Source organism: Triticum aestivum, chromosome 5A (assembly GCF_018294505.1).
Source record: "Triticum aestivum cultivar Chinese Spring chromosome 5A, IWGSC CS RefSeq v2.1, whole genome shotgun sequence".
NCBI classification, from domain to species: Eukaryota; Viridiplantae; Streptophyta; class Magnoliopsida; order Poales; family Poaceae; genus Triticum; species Triticum aestivum.
In genome coordinates, this window is record NC_057806.1 from 605,138,065 (window position 1) to 605,145,188 (window position 7,124).

A 7,124-nucleotide genomic window follows, 5' to 3' on the forward strand; every position below is an offset into this window, starting at 1 on the left:
GTGGGTGGGCGTCGAATTTCTTCGTCGTCCGCATCCCAATCCTGTTGGCCACAATCCGACCAGGGCTCTCCAGAAAAAGAGAGAGACCTTAGTGAATTCAGAATGTCACCAAAGGGCGAGTGCTGAAAGGTATCTGCGGCGGTAAATTCCATGATCGGCGCCCAATCGGATTCGGTTGGCGGGGGCGTGGATGGTTCGGGGTCCGGAGGAGAGTCCGGCACCTTGGAGTCACGGGCCGCGCAGAGGATTATGCTGGTGTTTGGCTCGATCGCCGCCGAGACTGCAGCCCCTGTGGCGGTGCCTAGCCACCCGTCCTCGATTGGCGCAGTTGGCTCCGAGCTAAGGGTCGGAGCTGGTGTGGGCGCAGCCTCTGGAGTACCGTCCAGTGGCAGAGCTAGGTCATACCCATCGAAACAGTGCGGCACGCCCAGCTATGGCTCGAATCCGTCGAAGATCAAGTCCCCGCGGATGATGGCCAGGGGCGTAGCTTTCAATCTTCTCTAGATGTCCAAGCGAATTAGCACGCAGTGCAAAGCCGCCGAATACAAAGATTTGTCCGGGGAGAAAAGTCTCACCCTGGACGGCATCGCTATTGATGATAGTAGGAGCCGTCAAGCCTAACGGTGACGACATAGAGGAACTCTCAATGAAAGCACCAATGTCGGTGTCAAAACCAGCGGATCTCGGGTAGGGGGTCCCGAACTATACGTCTAGGCCGGATGGTAACAGGAGACAAGGGACACGAAGTTTTACCCAGGTTCGGGCCCTCTTGATGGAGGTAAAACCCTATGTCCTGCTTGATTGATATTGATGATATGGGTGTTACAAGAGTATATCTACCACGAGATCAGAGAGGCTAAACCCTAGAAGCTAGCCTATGGTATGATTGTATGTTGTGATTGTTGTCCTACAGACTAAAACCCTTCGGTTTATATAAACACCGGAGAGGGTTAGGGTTACACAAGGTCGGTTACAAAGGAGGAGATATCCATATACGTATTGCCTAGCTTGCCTTCCACGCCAAGTAGAGTCCCATCCGGACACGAGACAAAGTCTTCAATCTTGTATCTTCATAATCTAACAGTCCGGCCAATGGAGATAGTCCGGCTGTCCGGAGACCCCCTAATCCAGGACTCCCACATCCTCATTGATGTCCGAGCGCCTCACACATGCCTCTTCCTTCTTGACCAAGATTTCCTTGAACCTCTCCCTCAGCTTGGCCGCCGCACCTTCTCGCTTCGCCCTCTCCTCCTCCCCTTCTTGCCCTAGAGATTTCTTCTAGCCTTCTTCGGTGGTTCTTGGGTTGGGTTAGTAGGTTCACCGATTTCTTCCTCGTTGGCTTGGGCGGCGCTCTTGGCAATGAAAAGGTTCCAATTCGGCTGCCCATTCAACTTCAATTAACAATGCATGATGGTGAAGGACTTCTTCTTCAACTTCTTGTATACCATACAAGCACGAGTAGGCTACAAAAGTGAAACAATGCATATCCATCTAGTGAGCAACAAAACAATACATGTTCGTCTAGGCATCAACAAAACTAAAGCATATCCGACCAGTGATCAACTTACTTGCTCGGTGATTTATGCACCGCTAGGACACCGTGTGATGAGATGCTTCAAGTGTCCGCAATACTTGGATGGTGTACCATCATGGTTGCGGATCAACATGCCAGAGTAGCGCGCCAAATGTTGGTGCTCATGGAACCATATGTGACTTTTCCTCCAAAAGGTTGCACCCTTTTGCTCAGTGACATGAAAAAGATCAAGGCTAGTGGCCAATCATGCGTCGCACAGTAGCTCATATTCCCGCATGTCAAAGCTTTCTCATCTACCCTTCTTCTTCAGATCGCCAGTTGTATCATCCGGATCATCGTCGGTGTTGTCGTCCTCCTCCTCCTTCCCCTCCTCCCCCGCCCCTCGGGATACTGCTCTCCGGCGGCCCAATGTTGTTGTTGTTGTTCTGTGCCATCGCCGGTCTGGGTGTAGGACTGCTGCTGCTAGAAGTTTCCGGACTAGGTGGGATTGAAGTCTTCCAACTTCCCGTCCTCATAGCCCCCTCCTCCTCCTCCCTCGCCTTTGTTGTGGATGATATCCAGCATGTCCCTGTCGCCTTGTACGCCGGCTGCCCCGCTCTCAGCATTGCAGTAAATAGTGCGTGACACCCATCTGCTCTCCGCCCGCCGTCCTTACCCGGACAAGCGACGATGAAGAATACTCGGAGAAGAGTGGCTCTGCGCTAACATCAATGATGTAAGGAACTGTACCGACATGGTTTGCGAGCTGCTTGGTGGCGTAGTGATACGTCCATTTTGCATCATGCTTTTATATTGAAATTTATTGCAATATGGGTTGTACTTACACATTCTATCACAATACTTATGCCATTTCTCTTTTATTTTATAAGGTTTACATGAAAAGGGAGAATGCCGACAGCTAAAATTCTGGATTGAAATAGGAGCAAATATTAGAGACCTATTCTACACAACTTCAAAAGTCCTGAAACTTCACGAAGAATATTTTTGTAATATATAAAAATATTGGGCGAAGAAAGCACCAGAGGGGGGCCACCTGCCATCCACGAGGGTGAAGGGCGCGCCCTACCCCCCTGGGCGCGCCCCTGTCTTGTGGCCCACTTGGCAGGCCCCCGATGCCCATTTTCTACTATATGGTGTGTTTTGACTTGGAAAAAATCATAAGAAGATTTTGGGATGAAGCGTCGCCATCTCGAGGCGGAATTTTGGCAGAACCAATCTAGGGCTCTGGCGGAGCTGATCTGCCGGGAAAACTTCCCTCCGGGAGGGGAAATCATCGCCATCGTCATGACCAACGATCCTCTGATCGAGAGGTGGTCAATATCCATCAACATCTTCACCAGCACCATCTCCTCTCAAACCCTAGTTCATCTCTTGTATCCGATCTTTGTCTCAAAACCTTAGATTGGTACCTGTGGGTTGCTAGTAGTGTTGGTTACTCCTTGTAGTTGATGCTAGTTGGTTTATTTGGTGGAAGACCATATGTTCAGATCCTTAATGATAATTAATACTCCTCTAATTACGAACATGAATATGTTTTGTGAGTAGTTACATTTGTTCCTGAGGACATGGGAGAAGTCTTGTTATAAGTAGTCATGTGAATTTGGTATTCGTTCGATATTTTGATGAGATGTATGTTGTCTATCCTCTATTGGTGTTATATGAACGTCGACTACATGACACTTCACCATTGTTTTGGCCTAGGGGAAGGCATTGGGAAGTAATAAGTATATGATGTGTTGCTAGAGTGACAGAATCTTAAATCCTATTTTATGCGTTGCTTCGTAAGGGGCTGATTTGAATCCATATGTTTCATGCAATGGTTAGATTTATCTTAATTCTTCTTTCGTAGTTGCGGATGCTTGCGAGAGGGGTTAATCATAAGTGGGAAGCTTGTCCAAGGAAGGGAAACACCCAAGCACCGACCCACCCACATATCAAATTATTAATGTAACGACACGAATCATATGAGCATGATGAAAACTAACTTGACAACAATTCCCGTGTGTCATTGGGAGCGTTTTGCATTATATAAGGGTTCGTCCAGGATTGTCCTTTGCTAGAAAAAGGATTGGGCCACCTTGCGCACCTTGTTAACTTTTGTTACTTGTTACCCATTATGAATTATCTTATCACACAACTATCTGTTACCGATAATTTCAGTGCTTGCAGAGAATACCTTGCTGAAAACCACTTGTCATTTCCTTCTGCTCCTTGTTGGGTTCGACATCTTACTTATAGAAAGGATTACGATAGATCCCCTATGCTTGTGGGTCATCACATAGTTGTACAGAGGCTTGTAAGGCTCCAGCCATGGTGTCGTTTATATTGTGGGCGCGCCCATCTAGCGGCGTCCGCCACGGCCTCGCCGACCGCCTTGTCTGCCACTGAGGGAGTCCTGGATTAGGGGGTGTTCGAATAGCCGGACTATACCTTCAACCGGACTCCTGGACTATGAAGATACAAGATTGAAGAGTTTGTCCCGTGTCCGGATGTGACTTTCCTTGGCGTGGATGGCAAGCTTGGCGATGCGGATATTCAAGATCTCCTACCATTGTAACCGACTCTATGTAACCCTAACCCTATCCGGTGTCTATACAAACTGGAGGGTTGTAGTCCGTAGGGAATCAACTCCATATACAACAATCATACCGTAGGCTAGCTTCTATGGTTTAGCCTCCTTGATCTCGTGGTAGATCTACTCTTGTACTACCCATATCATCAATATTAATCAAGCAGGACGTAGGGTTTTACCTCCATCAAGAGGGCCCAAACCTGGGTAAGACATCGTGTTCCCTGCCCCCTGTTACCATCCGTCCTAGACGCACAGTTCGGGACCCCCTACCCGAGATCCGCCGGTTTTGACACCGACATTGGTGCTTTCATTGAGAGTTCCTCTGTGCCGTCACAATCAGGAAGGATGCCTCCTCCCGTCTTTAAAGACGGCGCCGTTGCTAAGGGAGCCTTGGCTGTCGGCCAAACCCTCCGGCTAGGTGGTTTCCTCATGACCGCCTGTTCGGCTGTTGCGCCGACGGTGACCTCTCGGGTCATCAAAAGCTACCTACACGTCAGCTCGGAGCTCGTCGAGCAGCTAGATCCAATGGAGCTCTCTTCCGTAAACGAGCTCTTGGATCGCATCGCCGCCCTGGGGGTCGCTACCGATTACGACCAGGTTGGGCTTAAACCCGATCTAAGAGAAATTAACTCTCCCCAAGTCACCCACCACGTTGCCATGGTAGAGACGCAGTGCGGCGACCCTTCATCTATTTTAAGGACTAGCTACGTCCGAATTCCCGACCCCTCCAAGCCGGATACCCATGGAGGGGGAGATGTAACTCAAGACCTGAGCTTAGGATCACGCAACGGGCCAGATTCACTGGACAACATCCAAGAATCCGAACTTCAGAGTTCGGAAACTATTCGGCCTCCGAATCTTGGATTGGGTGAGGTTTCAGATTCAATGACACCCGCCCACCCAATCATAAGCAATCTCTCCCAAATCAGGCAGAGGCCCGAGGAAACAGTACATCATTACTGGGCCAGATTCCTCCTGGTTACGAACAGGATAAAGGATTGCCGCGAGGAAGACGAAATCTCAATTTTCTGCAGTAATTGCACGGACAAGGGAATCCTTAATGCCGTAAGTCGTCGTGATATCACACGCTTCGCTGACTTGGCGTCCATAGTACAAAAATATTGTGCGATGGAAAGCGCCTAGAAAACCGAAATAAATTTTTTGGATAATCCGGCCTTGAATAGTAATCCCGTCCAAACTAAGAGGGTGCATCATTACAGGACACCCGGGATAAACACCAAAAAGCCAAAACCCTCTATAGGGCATGGAACCTTACTGGAAAGATGGCTTGATGGACCCTGTAGAATTCACAGTACAGAGGACGCCACACCAACTCACATCCTTAGAGCATGTTGGATACTCCGGCAGGTGGCCAAAATCGGCGAGGACCTCTTAATTCCGGAGGCCGTAGAAAGCCAGCCGAAGGACACCAGTACCATTCTCACAGTCTTTGAGACTTTCGCATCAAACAATGTGCGAAAGAGAACACTCCGCAGCCTCGCCGAAGTCTATCCAGTTGCAACAATAAATCCATGGAGCGACACTTCCATTACCTTCAACGCAAGTGATGAACCTAGATTTCGAACAGCCCGAGCACCAGCCGCATTGGTCCTCAGTCCCATAGTGGACGGCTTTCGCCTCACCAAGGTGCTCATGGATGGAGGCAGCGGACTGAACCTCATTTATGAGGAAACCCTTCAAAAAATGGAAATAGACTGGAACTGCGTCGAGCGAAGCAGCACAACCTTTAGAGGAATAATCCCCAGTCGGGAAGCGTGCCGCACAGGAAAAATCACACTAGATGTGGTGTTCGGCACGCTAGATAATTACAGGTCTGAAGAAGTCACGTTTCAGGTGGCCCCGTTTAAGAGCGGATATCACGCTTTACTAGGGCGGGAAGCATTCACAATCTTCCAAGCAATACCCCATTACGGGTACATGAAGCTTAAGATGCCCGGGCCGAATGGAATTATCACTCTAGCTAGTGATCCGTACATAGCACTCCGCGCCGAAAACAAGACGGCCGCATTAGCCCTTGAGGCGCTATCCGAAGCCTTAGCGGCCGAGGAACTGACTGCGCTGCGCTCCACGGTTAACAGGGATGATGTGATACTCGATAAGAGATCCAAATCCACATCCTTCAAGCCAGATGACAAGATTGTCAAATTCCAGGTCCATCCAACGGACCCCAATAAAACAGCTTCCATCGGGGCACGACTGAACCCTGACGCAGACGCCGCACTGCGAGAGTTCCTACGAGAGAACTGGGACATCTTCGCCTGGCACCCTTCAGACATGCCAGGGATCCCATGCAGGCTGGCCGAACACAGCTTAAACATCCTAAAAGGATTTAAACCTGTCAAACAAGCCCTTCGGCGTTTTTTTGAACCCAAGAGACAGGCTATGAGAGAGGAGCTAGCCAAGCTATTAGAGGCCGGATTCATCAGAGACATAAAACATCCGGACTGGCTAGCAAACCTGGTGATGGTACCAAAGAAGGACAAATCCTGGCGCCTGTGTGTCGATTTTAAAGACCTTAACAAGGCTTGCCCAAAGGATCCCTTCCCCCTCCCCCGTATCGATCAAATTATCGATGCCAGCGCAGGGCACGATTTGTTGTGTTTCCTCGACGCATACTCCGGTTACCATCAAATCAAGATGGCAGAATCAGACCAAGCTGCAACAGCATTCATCACACCATACGGCCCATTCTGCTTCAACACAATGCCCTTCGGGCTGAAAAACGCCGGCGCAACATATCAGCGCATGATCCAGACATGTCTGGCAAACACGATCGGCAAAACCGTGGAGGCGTATGTGGACAATGTGGTCGTCAAATCAAGACATGTTGAATCCCTAGTAAACGACTTGAGGCTTACATTCGATAACCTCCGAAAATATGACATCAAGCTCAACCCAGAAAAATGCGTCTTTGGCGTTCCAGCCGGAAAGCTCTTGGGCTTCATTGTATCCGGTAGAGGAATTGAAGCAAACCCAGCCAAGATCCGAGCTTTGTCA